The sequence below is a fragment of the Narcine bancroftii genome, chromosome 1 (genome assembly GCF_036971445.1).
Source record: "Narcine bancroftii isolate sNarBan1 chromosome 1, sNarBan1.hap1, whole genome shotgun sequence".
In the NCBI taxonomy this organism is placed as follows: Eukaryota; Metazoa; Chordata; class Chondrichthyes; order Torpediniformes; family Narcinidae; genus Narcine; species Narcine bancroftii.
This window is the reverse complement of record NC_091469.1, coordinates 101,734,045-101,743,663: the sequence shown is the minus strand read 5'-3', so window position 1 is coordinate 101,743,663 and position 9,619 is coordinate 101,734,045.

The window sequence follows — 9,619 nt, the reverse complement described above, 5'->3', positions numbered from 1 at the left end:
CCCCCACAGGTCCTACCACCCTACTGCAATGGCTCCATACAGGCTTTAAATGTTTTAATTAAAATCTTGCAGCCATGAGGACTGGTGGTGCTTGCATTGGCAGTGGCCATGAGGGGTTGCAGCAGACTGTCGCAGGGCACTAGTAACACCCCCCCCAAAACCATTGAGAAGGAGAATCTTTGGAGATAACTATATAGGAAGTGTCCAAGGCAGCAGATCAGTGAGGAGTTGACTGCTGAGCGACCCATGCAGGCTGCATGCCATTGGAAACTTGTGGTTGAGGATCCCATATAGGTCAAAGGACTCACACCAGAATATGGGCTGCTGGAGACTGGATAATGGGATTCGAGCGGTGCGGAGACCAAGAAGGGGTCTGAAGGCTTCCTTGTAGTGTCGGAGGTTTGGATGTGGACTCAGGTTGTCAGTGGTTTGAACTGTACTGGAGTCTGACTGCATTTTTTTTGTAAACACAGATTCCATTTCCAAACCTGCCAGATTTGAAGAATAAGACACTGGGAGAGAGATTTTGGGTTACCCTCACGCCATCCCTGTTTGCAGTCGAAGTTGTGGGTCACCTGATTAAAGATAAGGATAAATCAGAAAATAGATCAACATCAGATGTATCATCAAGTAATTAATCTCTGTACAATAATCCAAATATCTTCAATTGCACATCATGTAATGTATTTCTTTGAAGTATTTTGAGTCAAAGAAAGGGTGGCACAGTTGGTATAGCAGTTAGCGCAATGCCTTTACAATGCCAGCGATCGGGTTGAATCCCATGTTGTCTATAAGGTATTTGTACATTCTCCCCATGTCTATATGGGTTTTCCCCGAGGGCTTCAGTTTCCTCCCACCATTCAAAACGTACTGGGGGTGTAGGTTAATTGGTTGCCAAATGGGTGGCATGGACTTGTGGGCAAAAATTACCAAGCTTTATATAAAGATTTTCAAAAGAATAATTTATTCACCAAGGTTCAATGGTAACATGCTCGTCTCAAAGTCACAAAGACAATATTTTGGCTGTCAATACTCTAAACTGGTTTTAGAACAGAGTATATTACAACACAGTACAGGCCCCTCAGCCCACGATGATGGGCTGACTGATTATAAACCTACTCAACTATTTAAACCTTCCCTACCTCAGACCCATCCATGTACCAGACTAAGTCTTTTATATGTCCCTGTTGTCCCAGCTTCCACCATTTCCCCATGCAATGCATTTCAGGCACCACTGTAAAAAGCATACCCTGATTTCTCACATTATACAGATCTCTTCTGGTATTTTTTTAACTATCATCCTGTGAAAAAGGTGCTGGTTGTCTATCCTATCTATCCCTCTCATAATTCTATAGATTTCTATCAAGTCACCTCTCATCTATCTTTGATCCAAAGAGAAAAAACCCTAGGTATATTAACCTTGCCTTATAAGGAACCTTGCAAAGCCTTCCTGGCCAGAGAAAAAAAACGAGCCTTCCGTCTTGCATGCAGCCACCTTCAGCGCAAACTCCGGGAGATCCAAAATGCATGGTGGACTAGTCTCGCCAAACGAACCCAGCTTAGCGCCGACATTGGCGACTTTAGGGGTTTTTAATGAGACACTAAAGGCGATGTATGTCCCTTCACCCTGTCCAAAGCCCTCTGCACAGCTCAAATGGTGAAGTCCTCCTCAGTGACAAGATCTCCATCCTCAATTGATGGTCAGAACACTTCCAATCCCTTTTCAGTGCCAACCACTCAGTCCAAGAATCCGCCCTGCTCCAGCTCCCTCAACAACCATTGAGGCTAGAGCTGGATGAGGTCCTTACCTGGTAAGAGACATACAAGACAACTGAACAACTGAAAAGTGGCAAAGCAGCAGGTATGGATGGAATCCCCCCCAGAGGTCTGGAAGGCTGGCGGCAAAGCTCTGCATACCAAATTGCATGAGTTTTTCATGCTCTGCTGGGACCAAGGAAAGCTGCCTCAGGACCTTCGTGATGCCATCATCATCACCCTGTACAAAAACAAAGGAGAGAAATCAGACTGCTCAAACTACAGGGGAATCACGCTGCTCTCCATGGCAGGCAAAATCTTCGCTAGGATTCTCCTAAATAGACTAATACCTAGTGTCGCCGAAAATGTCCTCCCAGAATCACAGTGTGGCTTTCACACAAATAGAGGAACTACTGACATGGTCTTTGCCCTCAGACAGCTCCAAGAAAAGTGCAGAGAACAAAACAAAGGACTCTACATCACCTTTGTTGACCTCACCAAAGCCTTTGACACCGTAAGCAGGAAAGGGCTTTGGCAAATACTAAAGTGCCTCGGATGCTCCCCCCCGCCCCCCCAAGTTCCTCAACATAGTTATCCAACTGCACAAAAACCAACAAGGTCAGGTCAGATACAGCAATGAGCTCTCCGAACCCTTCTCCATTGACAACGGTGTGAAGCAAGGTTGCGTCCTCGCACCAACCCTCTTTACTATCTTCTTCAGCATGATGCTGAAACAAGCCATGAAAGACCTCAACAATGAAGATGGTGTTTATATCCAGTACCGCACAGAGGCAGTCTCTTCAATCTGAGGCGCCTACAAGCTCACACCAAGACACAAGAGCAACTTGTCCGTGAACTACTCTTTGCAGACGATGCTGCTTTAGTTGCTCATTCAGAGCCAGCTCTCCAGCGCATGACGTCCTGTTTTGCGGAAAATGCCAAAAGCACACAGAACTCAAAACGGTCAACCAGTTTACCTACCTCGGCTGCACCATTTCATCTGATGCAAGGATTGACAAAGAGATAGATCACAGACTCGCCAAGGCAAATAGCGCCTTTGGAAGACTACACAAAAGAGTCTGGAAAAACAACCACCTGAAGAAACACACAAAGATCAGCATATACAGAGCCGTTGTCATACCTACGCTCCTGTTCGGCTCTGAATCATGGGTCCTCTACTGGCATCACCTATGGCTCCTAGAACGCTTCCATCAGTGCTGCCTCCGCTCCATCCTCAACATTCATTGGAATGACTTCATCACCAACATCGAAGTACTCAAGCTGGCAGAGTCCGCAAGCATCAAATCCATGCTGCTGAAGACCCAACTGCACTGGGTTAGTCATATCTCCAGAATAGAGGACCATCACCTTCCCAAGATCGTGTTCTATGGCGAGCTCTCCACTGGCCACCGAGACAGAGGTGCACCAAAGAAGAGGTACAAGGACTGCTTAAAGAAATCTCTTGGTGCCTGCCACCTTGACCACTGCCAGTGGGCTGATATCGCCTCCAACCGTGCATCTTGGCGCCTCACAGTTCGGCAGGCAACAACCTCCTTTGAAGAAGACTGCAGAGCCCACCTCACTGACAAAAGACAAAGGAGGAAAAACCTAACACCCAACCCTAACCAACCAATTTTCCCTTGCAACCGCTGCAACCATGCCTGCCTGTCCTGCATCGGACTTGTCAGTCACCAACGAGCCTGCAGCAGACATGGACATACCCCTCCGTAAATCTTCGTCCGCGAAGCCAAGCCAAAGAAAAAAGAAAAAAAATAAGACACATTCTCCACTTCAGGCAACATCCCAGTAAATCTCCTCTGCATCCTCTCTAAAGCTTCCACATCCTTCTTGTAATAAGGTGACCAGAACTGAACAGAATATTCCAAGATTTTTATAGAGCTGCTACATTACCTCACGGATCTTGAACTCAATCCCCCGACTAATGAAGGCCAGCATTTCATAAGACTTCTTAACTGCCCTATCAACCTTTGTGACAACCTTGAGGGATCTATGGATTTGGACCCCAAGGTCCACACCGTTAAGAATCCTACTATTAACTGTGTACTCCCCCTCCAAAATGCACCCTTCACACTTATCTGGATAGAACTCATCTGCACTTCTCCACCCAACTCTTCATCCCTTCTATATCCTGTTGTAACCTATGTCATCTCCTACACTATCCATAACACCTCCAACCTTCGCATCATTTGAAAACATACTGAACATCCACCTTTGTCCAGGTCATATAGATAGATATCACAAAAAGTAGTTGTCCCAGAACAAATTTCTGCCGAACTCCACTAGTCACTGACCTCCAGACAGAATATGTACTTCCTACTACTATCCTCTGCTTTCTGCAGGCAAGGTATTTCTGAATCTACACTGCCAATGTTCCATGGATCCAATGCCTTACGACTTTCTGAATGAGTCTCCCATGGAGGACTTTGTCAAATTAAAAAAAAATTAAATTTAATTTTTTAGAAAATTTAGACATACTGCAGCAATTTTGGCCCATGAGCCCAGGCCGCCCAATTACACCCGATTGACCTACAACTCTCAGTATGTTTTGAAGGGTGAGAGGAAACCAGAGTCTCTGGGGAAAACCCATGCAGACACGGTGAGCAGTACAAACTCCTTACAGTGTGGGATTTGAACCCCAGTCCTGATTACTGGTGCTGTAACCGTGCCTTACTAATATATCCCACATCAACCTCCCTATTTTCATTAATTTCTTTGGACACTTGAAGTACAACCAGTCCCTCACATAGCCATGCTGACTATCCCTGAGAAGATTGTGCTTCTCTATGTGCTTGTAAATCCTGTCCTTCAGCATATTTCTGGGGCTAGCAAGTCTTCAGCTGCTGACTATTGGAAATTTGAGTGACGAAGAACATGGTGCCATTTAATGTACAACATTTAATGCTAATGCTGCATTAGTTTAACACAGGAGGCCACTCACTCCATCAAATCTACACCATTACTTGCAAAAAGAGTTCTATTTACTCCCTCCACATATATCCCTTCAATATTTTCTTCTTCATTTACTTACTCAGCTTCCTTTGATTGCTGGCATTGAATCTGCGTCCACCACTAAATTTAAAAAATCCAAATTTCACTATAAAATAATTCCTTATATTACCCCTGAATCTATTGTCTTTCACCTTTAAACCCATGTCCTCTGGTTATTGACCCTTTAATCATTGGGAAATACCATTATTTACTTTATTCAAACATTTCATGTATACAGTCTTTTTCTGCTCTTCTGAGATTAACCAAAGTAACTGTTGACTATCTACATTGTAGCAAGAATCTGTCATCCCAAGTGAAATTCTTATAAACCTTTCATGGGCTCTACAAATATTTTAATTCCAAAAATGTTGTTTCAAACTTTGATGCATTCTACCAAACAACACCAAACTTGTATTTTTGAAAGATCTGAAAATTAATGGCTTAGGCTAACTGGCATAGAAAAGGAAAGGAGGTCCAAGAGAGATCAACCAAGATCATAAGCCATGATGGTATAGTTTCGCAGGGCTAGATGGCCTGTTCTCATGTTCATTTCTTGTTTATTAACACTGATAATGTTTTTTGTTTTATTAGTGGCATTGTTAATTTTAACTTGCCATGTTCAAAAATATATAGTACCCACTTGAAAGTTCAATTTAGCCTACAGTATATTAAACTGGAAATGCTATTCTGCAGGGCATTTTCCACAGTATATAATAGAATTTTATCAACATGATACTGGTTACATCATTCAACTTAGTCCACATCTATACATTTAATTTTGGTCTTCAGTACATATGGCACACATTTTATAGAATCATGAAATTGTGACCTTTGGCTCTCCTTGTCCATGATGCCGATATACACTAATCCCATTTTCCCGTATTAGGCTCTTCCAATCCAAATAAAGGTGATTGTACCTGCTTCTAGCACTTCCTCTGGCAACTTGTTCCAGATAATTACCATCCTCAGATATCTTTAAATTTCCCTCCTTGCTTAAATCTGTTCTAGAAACCCCACTTTGAAAACTACTCTAACCATCTACCCTGTGTAGGCTGCTCATAATTTTATAAGCCTCTATAAGGTCTTTCAGACAGAACAAAACACCTGTACAGAAAATATGCATTTATCAGGATGCTCTTTATTGATTACTGTTTGGCATTTAACACCATCATTCTTTCAAAACTGATCAGCAAACTCCAAGACCTGGGACTCAATACCCCACTGTGTAATTGGATCATGGATTTCCTCAACTCTAGACAATAATCAGTGAGGATTGGTAAGATCTCCTCCACTATCTCTATCAGTACCTGAGCACCACAGGGCTGCGTTCTTATCCCCCTGCTCTACTCACTTTACACCTACAACTGTGTAACTCAGTACAATAATAACACCATTTACAAATTTGCCGACGATACCACAGTAGTTGGTTGCATACAGAAAGGCAAAGAATCAGCTTACAGGAGGGAAGTTGAAAACTTGGCTGAATGGTACACCAACAACCTTGCACTCAATGTCACCAAAACCAAGGAGATGATTGTTAACTTCAGGAAGGGAAAACCTGAGGTATACAATCCAGTGATCATTAGTGGATCAGAGGTAGAGAGGAGGAGGAAATTTAAGTTCTTGGGAGTCACCATCTCGGAGGATCTTTCCTGGACCCAACACACTAATGGCATCATGAAGAAAGCATGTCAGCACCTCTACTTCCTCAGGAGTTTGCAGAGGTTTGGAATGACATCGCAAACACCGGCAAATTTCTATAGATGTGTGTGGAAAGTGTGCTGATTGGTTGCATCAGTCTGGTATGGGGACACCAAAACCCAAGTGTAAAACCTTCCAAAAGGTAATGGGCACAGCCCAGGACATTGCTGGCAAACCATCCCCACCATTGAGAACATGTAGAGGGAATGCTGTCTTCAGAAAGCAGCAGCAATCATCAAGGATCCTCATCACCCAGCATACACTGTTCTTACTGCTGCCATCAGGAAAGAGGTATAGATTCCACAAAGCTTGTACCACCAGGTTCATGAACAGCTGCTACCCATCTACCATTAGACTTCTCAACAACAAACTCAATCAGGGCCTTATTTAAGGACTCATATTTTTGCACCTTATTATTTTTAAATGGTCTCTGTCATATGACAAATAACAAAGGTCCCAGCAATGTTTATTGCAGCTCATCACTTGTTAGAGACTCCAGTCAGAAAATCACCACCATCCTTAGCTTCTTATAACAAGGCCATATTTGTATTCAGTTTACCATACTCTTTGGGCCCCATGTCCCTTGACCTTGGACCTGCCTAGTATGTAGGATCTTGTTAAAAGTCTACTGAAATCCATGTAAACCATATCTGCTGCACAGCCTTCATCAATTTTCTTTGTTACCTTATTAATAACTCAAATTGTGAGACATGATTTCCCCTTACAAAAATATGCTGACTCCTGCTAACTAATCCCTTATTTTCTAAGAGGATAAATCCAGCTTCTCAACATCTTCTTCAGCCACCTTTTTGCAATGATCGAAGGCTCAAAACCCTGCAGTTTCCAGGCTTATACCTTCTCTCTCTTTTGAATAGAAGATCAGCAATCGTCTACATTTTTGGCACCTCGCCTGCAGGGAGTGAAGATGCAAAAATATCTGTCAAAGCCTGTAGTGCAAATAAAAGCTCTTATGACTGGAGGGAGGACAAATACTTTTATTAGCTTACAATTATGGGTAGGGTCTCACAGCCGTCTTTGGAAGGACTCTGGGTTTAGGTAGGTAACCATAGTTACATGTGAGCAGACAAGGGCAGAACCAGCCAACAGCACAACACACTACCAGTGAATTCCAGTTCACTGCATTCACCCTTCCTGCAGAATTTAGGGTTACTTTAGGTTGTACTCTTGCACAGTCTATGAGTCTATGAAGCTTTCAGTAGAGCCTGTGTTGATTAGGCATTTAGTGGAATGTCCGTTTACCTTCACAGTTATGTTGGAGTTGCTGAGTGGTGAGGTCTATGCTCATCTAGGATCATTGAGACTAGGACCCCAGAGACTCCATACTCCTCACTCAAGAGGCTCCCATGTCCTGGGGTGCCCTGTGTGGGTAAGATTACATCCATCTCGTGGCACAGCAAGATGGCGTCCACCCTCTTCCTCTGATGATGGCACTGAGTTTGAATTTGGATCACTGCAAGATGGCCACCAAGCCTTTTCGTGCAGTTTCCTCACTGCCTCCCTCCATTAGCATGTAGCGCAGCAAGTGGGCTCTGGTGAATTCAGGGCAGATGGCTTGGGGCTGGAATCTGATCCGGGAGTGGTGCAGGCCGCGGACTTCCCCAGGCTTCACCTTGAGTGACAAACCCTGACCCAGTGCCCTTTCTTGCCATAGCTGGAACACACTGAGTCTTTAACTAGGCAATGAGATCGGGGATGCCACAGAAAAAGCACTCCCTAGCATGAGAAGAGGCAGCCGTTAGGGCTAGGGTAGCAGGAGCAGCTGGTCCTTAGAAGGGGTCACCTGGGTGACCAAGCTCACTGGCTTTGAGGTTGTCATTCCCAAACTTGGCCTGTTTCAACGATTTGGCCAGTTCACTGTGGCTAGCCAGGTTCTTTTTACCTGACTCGAGTCATTGCTGCCTCATGTACATTGAGCAAACCCCCACAACTAGTGTCCCGAATCAGTTCTTCTTCATGAACGCAGACCATAGCATCTTCGTACCTGCACTTCTTGGCAAGCATCCACAGATCCAGCAGGTAGTTATCAATGGTCTATCCTGGCTGTTGGCAACAGAGCGATTTGGTGTCTGCTAGGACCTCGTTCCACAACTTCAGGTTCTGAGTCTTCAATGGCTTGATGGCAGAGTCATATGTAGTGTAGTCCCTGATGACTGCATACCCTTTCATTCCTACCCTCGAAACAAGTGCGGACCTCTTAAGTTCATCGGTGTGGAAGACATCTCTGGTTGCATTCAAGTAGGCCTGGAAGCAGTCTAGCCAGTATGTGAACTCCTCAGCCACAATCAGGGAACAGAGAATCTATCAGCAGAATACCAGGCTTGTGCATCTCTTCCATCATTTAATGAATAAGCTAATAAAATTGTAGCACGAATAAAAGCTTTCATGTCCGGAAGGAGAAAAATGCTTTTATTAGTTATAACTATGGGTAGGGTCTCACAGTAGTCTTTGGAAGGGTTCTGGTTTAGGCGGGAAACCAGGGTTATTTGTGAGCAGATGGGGTGGAGCCGGAGCCAACCATCAGCACAACACACTACCAGTGAATCCCAGTCACTGCAAAGCCTCAGCAATCTTCTTCCTTGCTTTCCTTAGCATTCTGTGTTGGATCCCTTCAGGCCCTAGGAATGAATTTATCTTAATGTGTGTTAATATTTATAACTCTTCATCCTTCCTGATAAATAATGTTTCAGAATAAAGCTTATCCTTTTTAAACTCATTAGCATCCACATCTTCTCACTAGTGAATCACTCACATCCCTTGGCTCAACAATTCCTTTGGAATCCTACTTTTAGGCTTTTAATATAAAACATTTTAGGGTTCTTCAGAATCTTATTTGCCAGGGTCATCTCAAGGCTCTTTGCCTTTTTTTTCCCTCAAATCTTCTTTATCCCCTATAAATCTCAAACGGCTTGGCTGATACCCATTTCTGATACCTGACGTATGCTTCTTTCTCTTCCCTTCCAAACTTCAATATCCTTTCATAACTAAAGAACCCCAATTCCCTAATCTTACCAAATGGGTTTCTTACTGTTAAAGGGACATTTTATTCTAAACTCTTACTATCCTGGTAATTTATAGAATGTTGTTTTGCCTTCAAACAGCTGCTCTCAATATACTTCTGCGAGGTTCTGTTGTA